This window comes from Archocentrus centrarchus, unplaced genomic scaffold (assembly GCF_007364275.1).
Source record: "Archocentrus centrarchus isolate MPI-CPG fArcCen1 unplaced genomic scaffold, fArcCen1 scaffold_74_ctg1, whole genome shotgun sequence".
NCBI classification, from domain to species: Eukaryota; Metazoa; Chordata; class Actinopteri; order Cichliformes; family Cichlidae; genus Archocentrus; species Archocentrus centrarchus.
The window spans coordinates 154,127-169,402 of NW_022060288.1; the positions used below are offsets into that span (position 1 = coordinate 154,127).

The 15,276-nt window shown below is 36.8% G+C and overlaps 1 long non-coding RNA gene across 1 annotated transcript; it reads right to left on the reverse strand.

Moving 5' to 3' along the window:
- Positions 1–14,526: 14,526 nt before the first annotated feature.
- LOC115777795 (uncharacterized) lies at positions 14,527–15,033 on the reverse strand. The gene is made up of 3 exons (XR_004019687.1): positions 14,965–15,033; positions 14,714–14,875; positions 14,527–14,613 (listed from the first exon to the last, which is right to left on the reverse strand). It is a non-coding gene; the product is annotated as an uncharacterized LOC115777795 (long non-coding RNA).
- Positions 15,034–15,276: the final 243 nt, after the last annotated feature.

Here is a 15,276-nt window from a genome sequence, read left to right on the forward strand (position 1 = left end):
TGTGTTTGAAGTTGTTCTTCTAAGAATAAAAACATGAAATGTTCTCAATATCCCATAACGGTACACACACACACACACACACGCATATGTGTGTGTGTGTGTTAGGCACACAGGGAGACAAGACTACAGCCAATCATTCCCACTAAATGATGGAATTGATCAGCGGGGACCAGAGAGAATCAAATTCATCCAATTGTTTTTTTAAAGGAGGCTGACATTCTAAAGTCAAAGTAATCTAGAAGTAAATTCCTCTATTGAGATCATTATTTGATCTCCAGTTCATGAGGGTAGTTTTCTTAGTGATGCATAAGGCAGTAAGAACTATGTGTGATGTATGTGCTTCCATATCTAATTCACTTACATCACCTGAAATACACAGTTTAGGTTGGGTTGGATATGTGGATAAGTCTTCACATATCCTCTGTCAGAACCTCTGAACAGGTGTGCAGACCAAATAGCATGTATATACTTGTCAAGACTGGATCATCACTTTTTAACAATAACATGAGTCAAAACAATTTTGATAACAATTGGGGAGTACAAGGAGGTATAAGGTACCACCTTCTGTCAAATGCATGTCAAGATCTTATCAGTAATAGATAAAGATCTATAGCATAGATAAGATAAGCAATTTTCATATAGATGACGTCATATTTTTAATTGAATGTAGATTATAAAAATTGATAATATTATGTAAGGGGTATATGGAAATGAATGTCAGGGTTGGTGCTTATGTGTCACTATAGGGGGAGGTGGGTGAAAGTATACATAAATATATATATATTTATATATATATATATATATATTTATATATTTATTTTAATTGGGTATTTTCTTTTTATTTTGTAAACATAAATAAATAAAAAGGCACAGGACTTGTCATTTCATTTGTGTGAGACATTACAGCATGTATAGTTTGTTTTTTTTCTTTTCATTTTTCATTCAGCTATGACTGAAACATTTTGCTGTGGACCACATTGGAAATCTTTACTTAATTTTATTTGTATATGTTTAATTCCGTCTAAAAAAATGAATGAAATCAAGATTCGTTTTACCCGGTTTTCGCAAAGACAGCACCAGGACACCGTTAGTGAGCCTACTGAGACCTCTGTGTGCCACCGTGAATGTGATCAGAATTAGGTCAGACAGAAAGGTCGGCAAGCCTGAACTTTCGCCCCCTCCTCCCTTCCTCTCTGCCCCCGCCTCTCTCTCTCTCTCCTGCTCCTCCTCCTGCTCCTCCTCCTGCTCCTCCCCCTGCTCCTCCTCCTGCTCCTCCTCCTCCTCAGTTAGGGTTTTGTGTTTAATTCTTCTGAGGAAAAAGAAAAATTAAAAAATGAAATTGTAAATTAAAAAATATAATTGAAAATAAAAGCAAATAAAATAAATAAAAAGAAGAAAAGCAAATGAAAATATATAAGCAAGAAAAAATAAAAGTAAATGACAAAAACTAAAAAGTAAATGAAAACTAAAAAAAATGAAAGCAAATAAAATTGAAAATTAAAAAATAAAATTGAAAATTAAAAAATAAAATTGAAAATTAAAAAATAAAATTGAAAATTAAAAATAAAATGTAAAAACTAAAATGTAAAAAATACAATTGAAAAAATAAAAGTAAATGAAAAAAATGAAAGCAAATGAAATTGTAAATTAAAAAAAATAAAATTGTAAATTGTAAATTAAAATTTAAAAAGTAAACTAAAAATTAAATTTTTAAAAAGTAAAATAAAAGTAAATTAGTGAAATCATCTGTTTTTTTTTTTTAAAGTTTCTGTTTTCTAGTTCCACTGACCTGTAACAGAAAATAGACACTAAAAACCTCCCCTCCCTCCTCCCTCCTCCCCCCTATGTTGAGCCTCTTTGAGATCTTATCCACCTCTCTGTATTACAGTGTATTACAGTGTATTACGGTATTGAAAAAAGAAAAACCAATACTTTAGACTTCAGTGGGGCCCCACCTATGCCCCCCTATTCAGGGCCTCTCTTTTGACGGTAACACCTCTGTTTGCTTTAGGTAAGATACAGAAAAATAACGGTCACCGAACCTCTTTAGCTTGCTGGACACATCTGTTTTTGTAAGATAAGAACCCCCACACCTCTTTTTTACTACCACCCCCTAAAAAAAAAAAAAAGGTCTTACATAACTTCATAACAAGTATAAATGAGCAGCCTTTTGCATGAAAATACCTCTTTGAAAATCTGAAATTTTTTCAGCTCCTCTAAGCAACATCATCTGTAACCATGGCATCAACAGCGCGCAAACTGAAAATTATCAGTGAAACGCCTGTTTCAAATTACCGAGCTTATGGCGAACCGCCTGCAAAAAGAAGCCTGTGTGTCTACCGTGTTCAGTTTCCAGCGGATGAAAAATTCGACGATCATTGGAGCCTACCAAACGGGGGGACGTGGGGCTTCAGTTTTAAAAGCCTGACCAACGAGCTCTTGATTTATCAACTTAAGGCTGGAGAAACCTATGGACCAGGCACGACCACAGTCACCGTCACCGCAACCGACTGGACTGTTTTAAGTTTAATCGTCCATCCGGAAATTCGTCGCAGCATGACCATGTTTCCCTGTAAGGAGACTCACAGCCGACGTGAAGAACCAGAGCCACCTGCAAAAGACCAGGCCACCCAGACAGATTTCTGCGAGATTAAACAAGAAAAGGACGATGATGATGACCGTCCTTTGGTGATCGACGAAAGAGGAGAACATCAGAGCACACGGCCATCTCTCACCGGTACTGTGACCTTTAGCTTCTGGGAGACCAGAAAATCAGCATTCGGTAGATGGTATTTTAAGGCTTGTAGACAGATTACAGAACAAAATGATGATCTGTTTTTATTAGACATTTACAGTTCGCAGTCTGACATGATTCACAATGTACTGTGTATTCCTCTGTTAGAGTGGATGAAGATTATGGACTTGAAAACCTCAAAAATTGATGAACTATTTAATATTTCACAAAGACAACAACAAAATGCTGTTTTTATTAAGAAAAAACTATAATTCTGTAAAAACAGAGCCCCTCCTACCAGCTTCGAAATCCCCTCCCTCTTTCTCCCTCCCACCCTTTAAAAGCACCCTCGCTGACTCATTTTTCTGTAAAACACAACCATGGACAGTCACGACAACACACAGAACCGGTCTCCGAACGCCTCAACCATCCTGCGGCCTGCAGACCCTGAAACTGAGTCTGAATTAGCCGTGGATTGGTCTCCGCCCGGTTGGAACGATCGGTCGGATGACCATCTCTGGCAAAGCCTTGGAGACGAGGCTCTCTCGGGCGATTTGCAGGTCACAGAGACCGCTGGGCGGTTACCAGCGCCGGTTCTCGACTTACTGAAACTCACATTAAAGACTGTTCTGAATCTGGTCATACAAAAGCACATGCATGAGATATGCGAGGGATGCAAGGTGTTTCACCCTTCTCAGAGGAGACACTCCTGTCTTTATCCTCCTGAACGACATTATTTTTTCAGGTATTTTGAGGAGTTAACAAAAAGATTTTGGAACGGTCATTTCATCGACACTCTATTGAAAATCCTCCGTTTGGAAGGATTTACACCCGACCGTGTTCGCCTAATGGGGGCTGCCGAAGCGTATTTGTACGAGCTTCGAGAAGCCAAAGACATTTTCCAGGCTCTTTCAGAATTTGAAGATACCGTTGTTGATGTGAAACGAACATTTGTAGACCGAATCTTAAATGAAAATTATCTTTTGTGGGTTGAATCTGACTTATCACTCATGCCGTCTACTTAAAAATAATAAATGTTTTGACTTTACTTGAATAATGTTTTATTGTGTGAAGTTTAGAAAAATGTTTTATTGTGTGAAGTTTAGAAAAATGTTTTAGGGTTTGAATAAGGTTTTATTTTTGTTTGAAAAAATGTTTTTTTTTGTGTGAAGTTTTAGAAAAATGTTTTATTGTGTGAAGTTTAGAAAAATGTTTTATGGTTTGAATAAGGTTTTATTTTTTGTTTGAAAAAATGTTTTATTGTGTGAAGTTTAGAAAAATGTTTTATTGTGTGAAGTTTAGAAAAATTTAAGAAAAATGTTTTATGGTTTGAATAAAGTTTTATTTTTGTTTGAAAAAATGTTTTATGGTTTGAAGTTTGCTTGAAAATAAAAGTTATGGAATCTTTTAACTATTTTGTGTGTTTGTTTCATTAAATAAATTACACTATCACATTTAAAATGTTTTCATATATGTAAAACACATTAAGGATCACAGATGGCTGAGACTGATACACTGAAAAAGATATATTATGACCCAGCTCATCCTGGGAGCTTAGGAGGGGTTGAGAAACTTTATAGAGCTGCACAAACGAAATCAACAACCACACTTAACAAGGTGAAAGAGTTCTTATCAGGGCAGGATGCATATACGCTCCATAAACCAGTACGAATTAACTTTCTCCGAAATAGGGTTTTTGTCCCCCGCCCTATGAATCAGTTCCAAGCTGATCTCTGTGACATGCAGGCCTTATCAAAGTTTAATAATAAGTACAAGTACATGCTTACTGTGATCGATGTTTTTTCAAAGAGGGCGTTTGCAACCGCCTTGAGGTCTAAGTCAGCTGCTGACGTCACGCGTGCCTTTGCTGCAGTTTTGAGACAAAGTGGAGTGCCTGAAAAGTTACAAACTGATAAAGGAAGTGAGTTTTTCAATAAAAGTTTCCAGAAATTAATGAAGAAGAATTCTATTAATCATTTTTCTTCAGCTAGTAATCTGAAGGCATCTGTAGTTGAACGTTTCAATAGAACACTTAAATCCCGAATGTTTAGATATTTTACAGCTCAAAATACATTCAGGTATATTGAGATATTGCCTGATTTACTGAACAGCTATAATAATACTTATCACAGATCCATTAAAATGACACCTAATCAAGTAAATTTTGCAAATACACCCCAGGTATTTCAAAATTTATACGGAACTTTTCCATATACCAAGAAAGTAAAGATGAAGCTTAAAGAGGGTGACTTGGTAAGGTTATCTAAGTTGAGAGGGGTGTTTGATAAAAAATATGAGCAAGGCTGGACCAGTGAGATCTTTTCTGTGAGCAAATGTATCCCGTCTACACCACCAATCTATAAAATTAAAGATTATGATGATGAGGAAATATTAGGATCGTTTTATGAACATGAACTTCAGAAAGTTAAAGTGTGCAAAGACAAGCTATATCATGTGGAGAAGATATTAGCTAAACGTAAACAGGGTCGTGAGAGATTCGTGTTAGTTAAATGGAGAAACTGGCCGTGTAAATTTAACAGTTGGATTAAGGAAAAAGACATTATCAACGTGAACCTAAGAAGTAAAGCACGAAGAGGGGGCTCCGCTAAAAAAAAAAAAGATGGCACACCAAAGTGAGGGGTTCTATGTAACTTTGCCATCAAATTCTAGTATGAATGTTTTCAAAAATAACACCAGTTCAAGTTTCAGAGTCGATTTAGCCAAACACCTTGATCTACAAGAAGACTGGCAGGTTGCTTTAACGGAAATATCTTATCCGAGAACATGGCACAATCTTCCTACGGAGTTGGCTTATTTTGAATGGAGAAAAAAATCAACACCAGCTCAAAAACTACCTCCAGTCCATAAAATACATTTTAGAGGAGGGTTCTACTCAGACCTCACTCAACTCTGTGCTGAATTGGATTTTACTCTACGTAAAATTGATCCTCTGGTACAGATAAGATTTAATCCAATAGAAAAAAAAATTGAATTAGCTGGCAATAGTCTGTTTCAAATCCGAACCTTTGCACCTCTGGCTTATATGCTAGGCCTGCCCTCTGGGAATTGGTTTAAGTGTGACAGCATAGTTCCTTATCCCCCTGATTTAAATGCTGGTAATTACCATCTATACTGTTATTCCGACGTTGTCAGTCTTCAGCTGGTCGGTGATTCCTATGCTCCCTTACTGAGAACCGTTAAAATACAAGGAGAATACGGTGAAATTGTTACTCAGGTTTTTAACAAACCAGATTACCTACCTCTGGCTAAAAAACATTTGGAAAATATCCAAATTGAAATTAAAACGGATCAGAACGAGCCTGTGAACTTTACATACGGAAAAACAATTGTAAAACTCCATTTCAGACCTGCAAAAAAGTTTTAGTGTTTTTTTCCTCCAAAATGATCACCGATAATAACAGATTTATACCATACTATCAGGCACAAGCAGGTCATGGATTGCCAGGTTTTTCCGGAGCACCTGTGATGTATGGTAAAGGTTTTGCGTCCATGTTTTCTAAATTGTTCAGATTTGTAACCCCATTTTTAAGAAGAGGATTCAATGTCGTCCAGCCTCATCTTAAGACGGCTGTTAAGAGCATAGCGTCTGATGTGATCACGAAAGCTGCAAATCATTTTACCAGACCGGACACAGAAAGTCAGGATGGTTCAGGGATATCTTTTTTATCTAGGCAGCCCCTAAAACGCCCCCCTGGTGAGCGACTGTCTGGCTATAAAAAAAAAACAAAACGCCAGAAGACACAAAAAACAAAATCATTTGTAACTAGGAAGCGGACCAACAAGAAGTCAACTAAACGTGTGAAAGATATATTTTAGAATGGCTCTGTTACATGAGAAATCAGGGGAATGTACACTCAGTGAGCTGGATCTTTTCACATCTCCTTTAACACAACTTTCGATAGATGAGAAGACTTACACGGAAGTCAGGCCCATTTCAGCTGTGTCTGATAGGGGACCTTTGGAATTTTTTGTGCCTGGTAATAGTTCAAATTATTTAGACCTCAATGACACTCTCCTGTACCTAAGGCTGAAAGTAACCAATGCTGATGGAACAGACTTGGCCGCTGATGCACGTGTGGCTACAATCAACTATCCACTCAATACAATTTTCAGTCAGTGCGATGTTACCCTAGGTGATAGGCTAATTTCACAAGCCAGTTCAACCCATTCTTACCGGGCAATTATTGAGACTTTACTGAATTACTCTGATCACACGCTCAAGACTCAGTTCAGTGCGGGCTTGTTTGTAAAAGATACCGCTGGATCAATAGATTCCACTATACTTGATAATGGACCTAATAAGGGTTTCGTAAAGAGGGCCAGGTACTGTGAAAGATCCCGAGAATTTGAAGTGATAGGTCCTTTACATGCGGACATATTTTTTTGTGAGAGGTTGCTATTAAATTCTGTTGACCTAAGAATCAAACTCACAAGAGCCAGTGACTCATTCTGTCTGATGGCACCAAGAGACTCCAATTTCAAGCTGAGTGTGACAGGAGCCTCTCTATTTGTTAAAAAGGTGACAGTCTCACCAGCTGTTAGAATTGGGCATTCATCTGCTTTGTTAAAAGCAAATGCCTTGTACCCCCTATCACGCATAAACGTCAAGACTTATTCAATTCCTGAAAACTCAAGGATATGTAACCAGGAGAATTTATTTCTAGGAACCTTACCAAAATATGTGGTTTTGGGTTTAGTAGATCACGAAGCTTTCACAGGAAGATATGACCTGTCTCCATTCAATTTTCACCATCATGATCTTGAGTACTTAGCTCTTTGTTTGGAGGGGAAACAAATTCCAGCTAAGGCCTTTCAACCGGACTTTGTTAACGGGAGGTTCGCTAGAGAGTATTACAGCATGTACACCGAGACAGGGCGAAATCTAAAAGACATCTCTTTAAGTATAGAGAGAGATGACTATTCAAATGGCTATACATTATTTGTCTTTAATCTCAGTCCCACCGAGGATACAGGAGCCCTCTCGGCTGTGAGCTCTGGGAGCTTAAGACTTGAAATGCGTTTCAGGACCCCCTTAAACCATACAACAACTTTGATTGTTTATGCATGTTATGACAGCATATTAGAAATTAATGCTAAACGTCAAGTCTTAGTTGATTATTACTGAATAATGAATAATCATCAGCTGGAGAGTATCCTTCATACTCTAATTGGGAATAAATTCTGCGGAGTTTGGGCATCTGATGAACTGGTTTCCCTAAATAAGACTTTTAAGTTACCAGCATATTTTGTAGTGAACACCGACCCGAGGAACCTACCAGGAACTCACTGGCTTGGATTAAGCTTGGATGAAGATGGATGTGGTACATTTTTTGATTCATTTGGACTTCGACCCGATTATCCATTTTACCCTAAAAGCATTTTACAGTTTCTCCAGACACGTGCAAAAAGAATATCATTTCACGAGAAGCAGCTTCAGAATGTTAACTCCACTGTATGTGGCCAGCATTGTGTTTTTTATCTAACCAACAGATCAAGGGGGTTATCATATCAAAATGTATTGTCTTTATATCATAAAAATTCTGAAAAAAATGATGTCATGGTTGATAATTTTGTTAAAAGATATAATAATTGTATAAGAAAATGTCGTTCAGGATCCTTTAATCATTCATCATGCTCTCTGAAGACATTTAATAAATATTGTTGTGATTAACAAAAAAAAAAAAAAAGTTAATAAAGTATTCATGTCTGAAATTTAAGATTTATGTGTGTGAATTTGTTTTCATAAAATGAGCCAAAACACAAGTTTAAAATAGCAAAAATCTTTATTGAGACTTTACTGAATTACTATGATCACACACACACACACACACACACACAAAAAAAAAAAGTGAAGTCATCTCTGTCTCATGGGAAAGTCACCCAGTTTGGTGACATCTGGAATATCCTCTTCCTAATCCTCTTTCTTTTATTTGGAGGGTCTTCAGATGACATTTGTGATGTCCTGAGATCAGGAGTGGTTGTAGAATCAGATTGTCTCATATCTGAAATCTCCATCCTAACTTGGGTGTTACCCACTGTGGTTAAAGGTATTTTTAATTCTGTTAATACATTCAAAAGCTCCTGCCATCCTAGAGGTCTCTGAGAATGCTTAACGGACCTTGGGTTTGATATAAATTTCATTAAATCAAGCATGTGACTTCCACGAACTGGTATGTTGTTATGTATTAATTCCCCATGAGTATTCCAGCCACTCTTGCTTTTAGAGTCCGCAAGTTTACGCATAATATATTCAGTGTTTCTCTTAAATCTTGGATTTATATTGCTTAATACGTCTGTAAGCACAGTGTTGTCCTCAGTCTGAGGACTTGTCACAGACATGTCTTCTCTCTTGGGCTCTTCAGGCAGGGTCAGAGTTATTTTCTTGGTTTCAGTATTTGATTGTTTTTGCAAATTGAGAAAACGGTGCAAAAGTAAATTAAACCTTTTAATTTTTTCATCCGGTAACAGTTCAATTTTATGCAGTAACTCTTGCATCTCACGTTCCAGATCATCTTGCGCTTTCTGGAGAATATTTTTTGGTCCTGAATGAGATCCTTGATCATGCAGATGTTTAAGCTGATCTTGTGTCATTAAGTACATTTTTTGCATCTTCACAATAAAATAATTCACCCCCTAATAGCCCCTGTAACTAAGCTTGAAACGATAGGTAACAGAGTACTAAGTAAAGGTAGGATGAAACCTCCTTTTTGAGTCAGTATCAGTCTCTTCTTTTTGATTCCTGTACGTTTGGTAGCTAGAAGTCTGATGTTTTTCTTGTGTACTTTAAGCTTTTTAATTTGACATGCAGTTACGGGTATATTACCTTTCAGAAGATTAATACACAGTTCCCCTAATGCATGTATAGTATCATCTGAGCAAGTACCTAATAGTACTTTACGCTGTGAGGGTGTACATTTGACCAAAGTTTTCAGCATTGGGAGGTTTCTTTTCACACGATTCGACATATTATTTCCTCTTGGGTATATAAACGCACTGTATTTCATGAGGGAGTATACTGGACCTCAATCTCAGATGATCTGGGCATGTCGGTGTTAAATCAACTAATAAATATCCGTGAGGGGTTTTGGTTGCCTCTTCAAAGCTTTCCATGAAAAACTGTTTCCTTCCAGGATAAATTTGTTGGGCCAATATATTCATCTGTAATTTATCACGGGGGTTTTTAAATAACACAAAATAATTACTGTTTAAACTAATTGTTCTGGAGTGTTTACCTTGCAAAAACACATTCTGGGTAAGCAAAACAACACTCATATTTTTATGGTGCCTGTATTGTGTAAAAAGCCGTACGACTTCGGGATGGTTAGAAGCTTGAAAGATGACATCATCCAGGACAATTAGATGGTTCAGGCCATGTGGAAAGAGATTCTCATCGTCAAATGAATCAGGCAAGCCTTCAATAAATTTTATATTTTTATTGTTCTTGCACAGTTCATCATACAAAGGCTGAAAAGATGTATATATCCACACAATATTTTCAATTGGCTTATTCAATACACACATTGCATTATCCAAAACTCAGATTTATCACGGACTATATTGTGCTGCGGTACTTCTATTACAGAATCCACCTGTGATTTATCAATGTACCCTTCAACAAGAGATTTTATACTCTCGAAATTCACTTTTTCACAACAATCATGTGTCTGTGTTATTCCTTTAGCTTTTAAAACAACTTTTAAATTTTTGGTTTTATAACCATAACTTTTAGCACCTGAAGAGACAAAATCGATAATAAAATCATCAGGATCTAATTCACTTGTTAACTCCCCTAGATATTTGCCTAAAGGCAGAGGACAATCCCCATCTCTATTAATATATATTAAACTGTCTGTGTCGTAATATAGAACTTTTTCCTGTAGTTTATCTAAATACTTGTACAGCTCTAGGCGCCCGTAAGCTGTGGTGAAAACAGCAACAAAGATGTTGTCTGTGCGGTTTGGTATGGAGATATCAGGATGAACCCACTGAACAAGGGCTAATTGATCACTGACAAAAGAGAAATATTTTACTTTATATTTAGGTGAAAACATATAATTGAAAAATTGTTCAGGCTCACTGACCAGAGTGTTTTGGGTTAGATTGTTTCTCTGTCCAAACTTTCCCCAAAGGCTATTTAGACATAGTTTAGCAACCTGTCTTTTAGCTTGATTAAAATTTATTTTTTCCGGGTCTAAGGCAATCCCCTGGTTGATTAAATAATCTGCAATGTAACTCTGTTTACTGTCTTCATCGACAGCATCATCAGGGTACCCTGAAGCCTCCTGTTTATCCTTTAAAAAAGTTTTCACATAATCACTAAATAATGTATTACTTTTTCTTTCAAAATGCCAAACTTCTGTGATTTTAATTATTTGATACCCCTTATCAAGAGCAGTATTGAATTCAGGAGTAGTCCAGACACCTGTCAGAGCCCGGGCCTCATTGCTGTGGTTACAGGCTGAATCTTGGTTGTTTTGCTCAGCACAAGTTTTACAGAGTGTGAATATCAACTTCCCTGACCTGGTTCGGAAAGGTAATACAGGAAAAAGCAGCCCTCGTGGGGGTTGCACTATGGCTCTTATAAGTCCAAAATAGTTTTTAGGGTTTTGAAAGTCCCTGAATATAATTTTAGGATGCCCTAGAGGGTAATGCTTAGTGGAATTAACATAAGGATACAGAGAGGTAAAGTCCACGTAGTGGACCTTCTCATTTTCCTGGGCTGTATATCTCAAACGTGCAGCACACGTTCGGCCTCCGAACAAAGCGTCACGGGGGTGTAGAGGTTCTGGAGGGTTGAAAGCATTTAAGAATGCCTTAACATCTGGGTCATACTGTTTAAGACTATTCCAAGTATGTTCCCACATAACATGTATTACAAACCCATTGTTTCTTAATCGTTGTAATTTGGTAAGTGTGGCAACATAAACATCTCCGAAAGATTTCCCCAGAAAAGGGTGTTTTTCATGTTGATTTGGGTAACACATGGCACAGCCGTGCCAGAAACAGCCAAGAAACTCAAACACATGTCTGACCTCTGAATCTAAAAAGCCATCAACATAAAAATTTTCAACTTGTCTTTCGCCTTTATTAAGGGCATGTTGTATGAAAGACCCTCGTGTATAAGATTCGTATTCTAACCACTGGATCGATGCTGAAGAAAAAGATTTTACCTGCCTTCTGTATAGTTCAGGGACAGTTAATGCTAAAGTGTTTGGGGTCATAAAATTTGTCTGAAAAGATTTCATACAGGCTGATGCAATGGTAGTGCAAGCAAAAGGATCAATTCCTGCTACTTCCATGAAGCCCTTTCTAAAAATGGTACAACCTTGAGCTAATATGTCTACATCATTTTCACAGTACAATAATGCCTCTCTCATAAAATCAAAAACTTTACCTCTTTTAGTGTTGTACCACTTATAAAAGTTTCTCTGACCCTCTGTTGTCATACGTTCTAGACCATAAGCTGATGGTGCTGGATAAGGTCCTATGTATGACAGATTATTCTTACAACTAAATGAATGGGGAAAATAGCCCTTAACTTTGTCGTGAAAACCTAAGGCTTTTGGTATTGCTGATAAAGGCATTGGGAGGAAACAGGAAGAATCAATATATTTTTGGTTAAAGTCAGGGTCTATGAAACTGATAACTTTAGATCCTTGCATTATTATGTTTGGTTTAAGACCCTGTCGAGCCATTACAGATAATATTAAATAGCCATCGAACCCTTTAGAATTATGAGCAATGAGAACACTATCCTTGAAATAAGGTCTTCTAAAATGGAGTAAGAAAGCTTCAACACAATTGCAACCTTTAGCAAACCACTTGTGACCCTGATTTGTTTCTGTACATACAAGAAATGGTTTGTGTTCACCAGTCTGGTCTACAAATGTCTCAAAATCATAGTAAACTATTTTCTTACTGTCTTTTGTTTCTTTTTCCAATTTCTTAATGTAACACTGATGAGTATCAACCCCAGAGATCTCCATACCACAGATTACACATTTGACATCATTACATTTATGCTGGGTACCTTTTTTAGTTACATAGAAAACATAACCGCATTGTTGACATTTTTTATAAATTTGGCAGTTGCTAACAAATCTGTCACCTATCTGTTTTGGTTTTTTATGACGGATGTAACATTCTTTAGACCTGCAGACTCTATTACAATCAGAACAGATTTCTGAATAATAAAAAAAACCCTGTTTACATTCAGGATCCAGACACACTGCACAGTAGCCTCCACAATGATGGGATACAGGGTTATTAAACCCTGTGTAACAGTATTGACATGCATGCTTGGTGCCCAGAAAAGCTTTTAGATTTTTAATTGCATAATAATGATTTTGAAACAGAAAAAGAAATAAAACTTTTTCCCTTTTGGGAGATTGTGTATCAAATTTCTTTAAATCACGATCCCATTCGGTTCTGTAAAAGACAACGATCTTACAATCCAGAGCTAATTCAAATTTATAAACATCATTAAAGCTGACAGGTCGGTCTTCAGATATACCGGCACTTGCCTGGATTTGTTTACCTAAGTCCTCAGTCTGGGAATCATTTAATTCAGGGTTCAAAAGATGAGCTAAATTGATTGCAAAACACAGGTGATTGTTATTCCCGAGAACATATAAAAAACGTCTTTTTTTACGTATTATTTCATTGTTGAGGATTTTTTTTCAAAAGTCTCTTACCACTACCGCTAGGAGGCCTAACAATTTGAGCCGTTAACGTTAATGACGAGTCAGTAAAAACACTCCAGTTTGACTGTACAGCTCTTAGTAAGAGGCTTTCAAATTCAGATAAATTGATATCATCATAACTGTCATGAACTCTGATAACTGAAGAGACATTATGTTGTAGATCTCTGCCCTGTAGTTCTAATTGCACTAAATCGCCATGCTGAATCTGAGCCAGAAGCCTACTTATAATCTCACGTGCGGATGTTAATACAGCCTGGTAATATCGTCCATAGTCAGGAACATTTTCAGGCATCGGGTAATTTAAAATCTGTCTAATTTCAAGGTTATTGAATTTACTACGTGAAACAATATCAAAGGGAGGTCCCTGAGTCTCAGAAATAGGAATCTCTTCACCACCCCCCTGCTGGATGCTTGGCACAGTTGGAAAAGTACCTACAGTAGCTGATGCTGGTGATGTTGGGGATGCTGGTGATGTTGGGGATGCTGGTGATGTTGGGGGTGCTGGTGATGCTGGTGATGTTGGGGATGCTGGTGATGCAATTGAAGCAGGTACAGCAGCAGGTACAGCAGCAGGTGCTGGAACAGTAGGTACAGCAAAATGTACTGTAGAACAATTTGTTTGAACCGAACAGGGATTTTCACAGGGTCTCTGATTTAACAGGTTTATCTCATCTAATAATTCAGATGGTATAGGCGGTTGATTAGACTGTAATTGAGCTAAAGCATTATCGATAGCGTCAAAAACATCAAATGCATTGTGATTTTGAGGGGGATCAGTACTGTTATCAGATGTATTATCAACATGTGAAGAGCTTAAAGAGTTCACAGAATCAATAACAGGATTGGATTGACTAGTGTTCTCTCTATTTTCACCCCCTAACAAGGCTAAAGCTGCATTTAAATCTCTAAAATAATCATTATTAGACATTTTAATGTTGTTAAATCAAAACACAGTCCAAAACAAAACAAAAAACAAAAACAAAACAAAAAGTTTAGGTCACTTTTTCAGACATAAGTGATTTAATAAGTTTAATAACTCTAACAAGAGTGTAAATATTTTACGAAGAACTTGGGTGTATTTGCGTCTGGACCTCCTCTCATTTCTCCGCCTCCTTCTGCGTATTGGTATGCGAGCTCCAGTCACACTTTTGCCTCCTGAAAGATAGATTTTTAAAAAATAATAAAACAAAACATAGTTAACATTCTCACCTATCTTTAATACTTATGTGGGGTAAATGGATTAGGGTTTTGTCACCTCTGTCAACTGTGAGATGTTTTCCTATTGAGGTAGCACCACGGAGAATCTGTCTTTGGCTGTCTGTGAGTTTACAGCCTTTAGAAGCTGAACCGAGGCGAGTTCTTTTCGGAGAGGAGAAAGCTCTCTGATCGTGAAGATAGCGGTCTAAGTCAGATATGTCTGAAATGTTTTTTAAAAAGTGTGTTATTTTTAAGTCGTTTTGTTTTTTTGTCTGAAAAAATATATATAACAAAAAAAAAAAGCCATACCAACATCTGACTCCTCAATCAATTCAACATCTGAAAAGAAAAAAAAACGTTATATGACCTCATTATTCATCAAAAAAGACGTGGTGAAAAAAGAGAAAAAAAAAAAAAACTTACCGTCATCTGTGTCTGAAATAGAGGCAATGAACGTGTCATCTAAAAGTAAAAAACAATTTAGAAAAGTAGTTTTTAAAATGATCTAAAACCTAAAAACAGAATTTGATGTACCTGAATAATCCATGTCTTTATCAAAAATCCTAGTGACAGTTACAATTAGAGGAACAAACTAACAGCATATTTACACTGAGGCTCTTT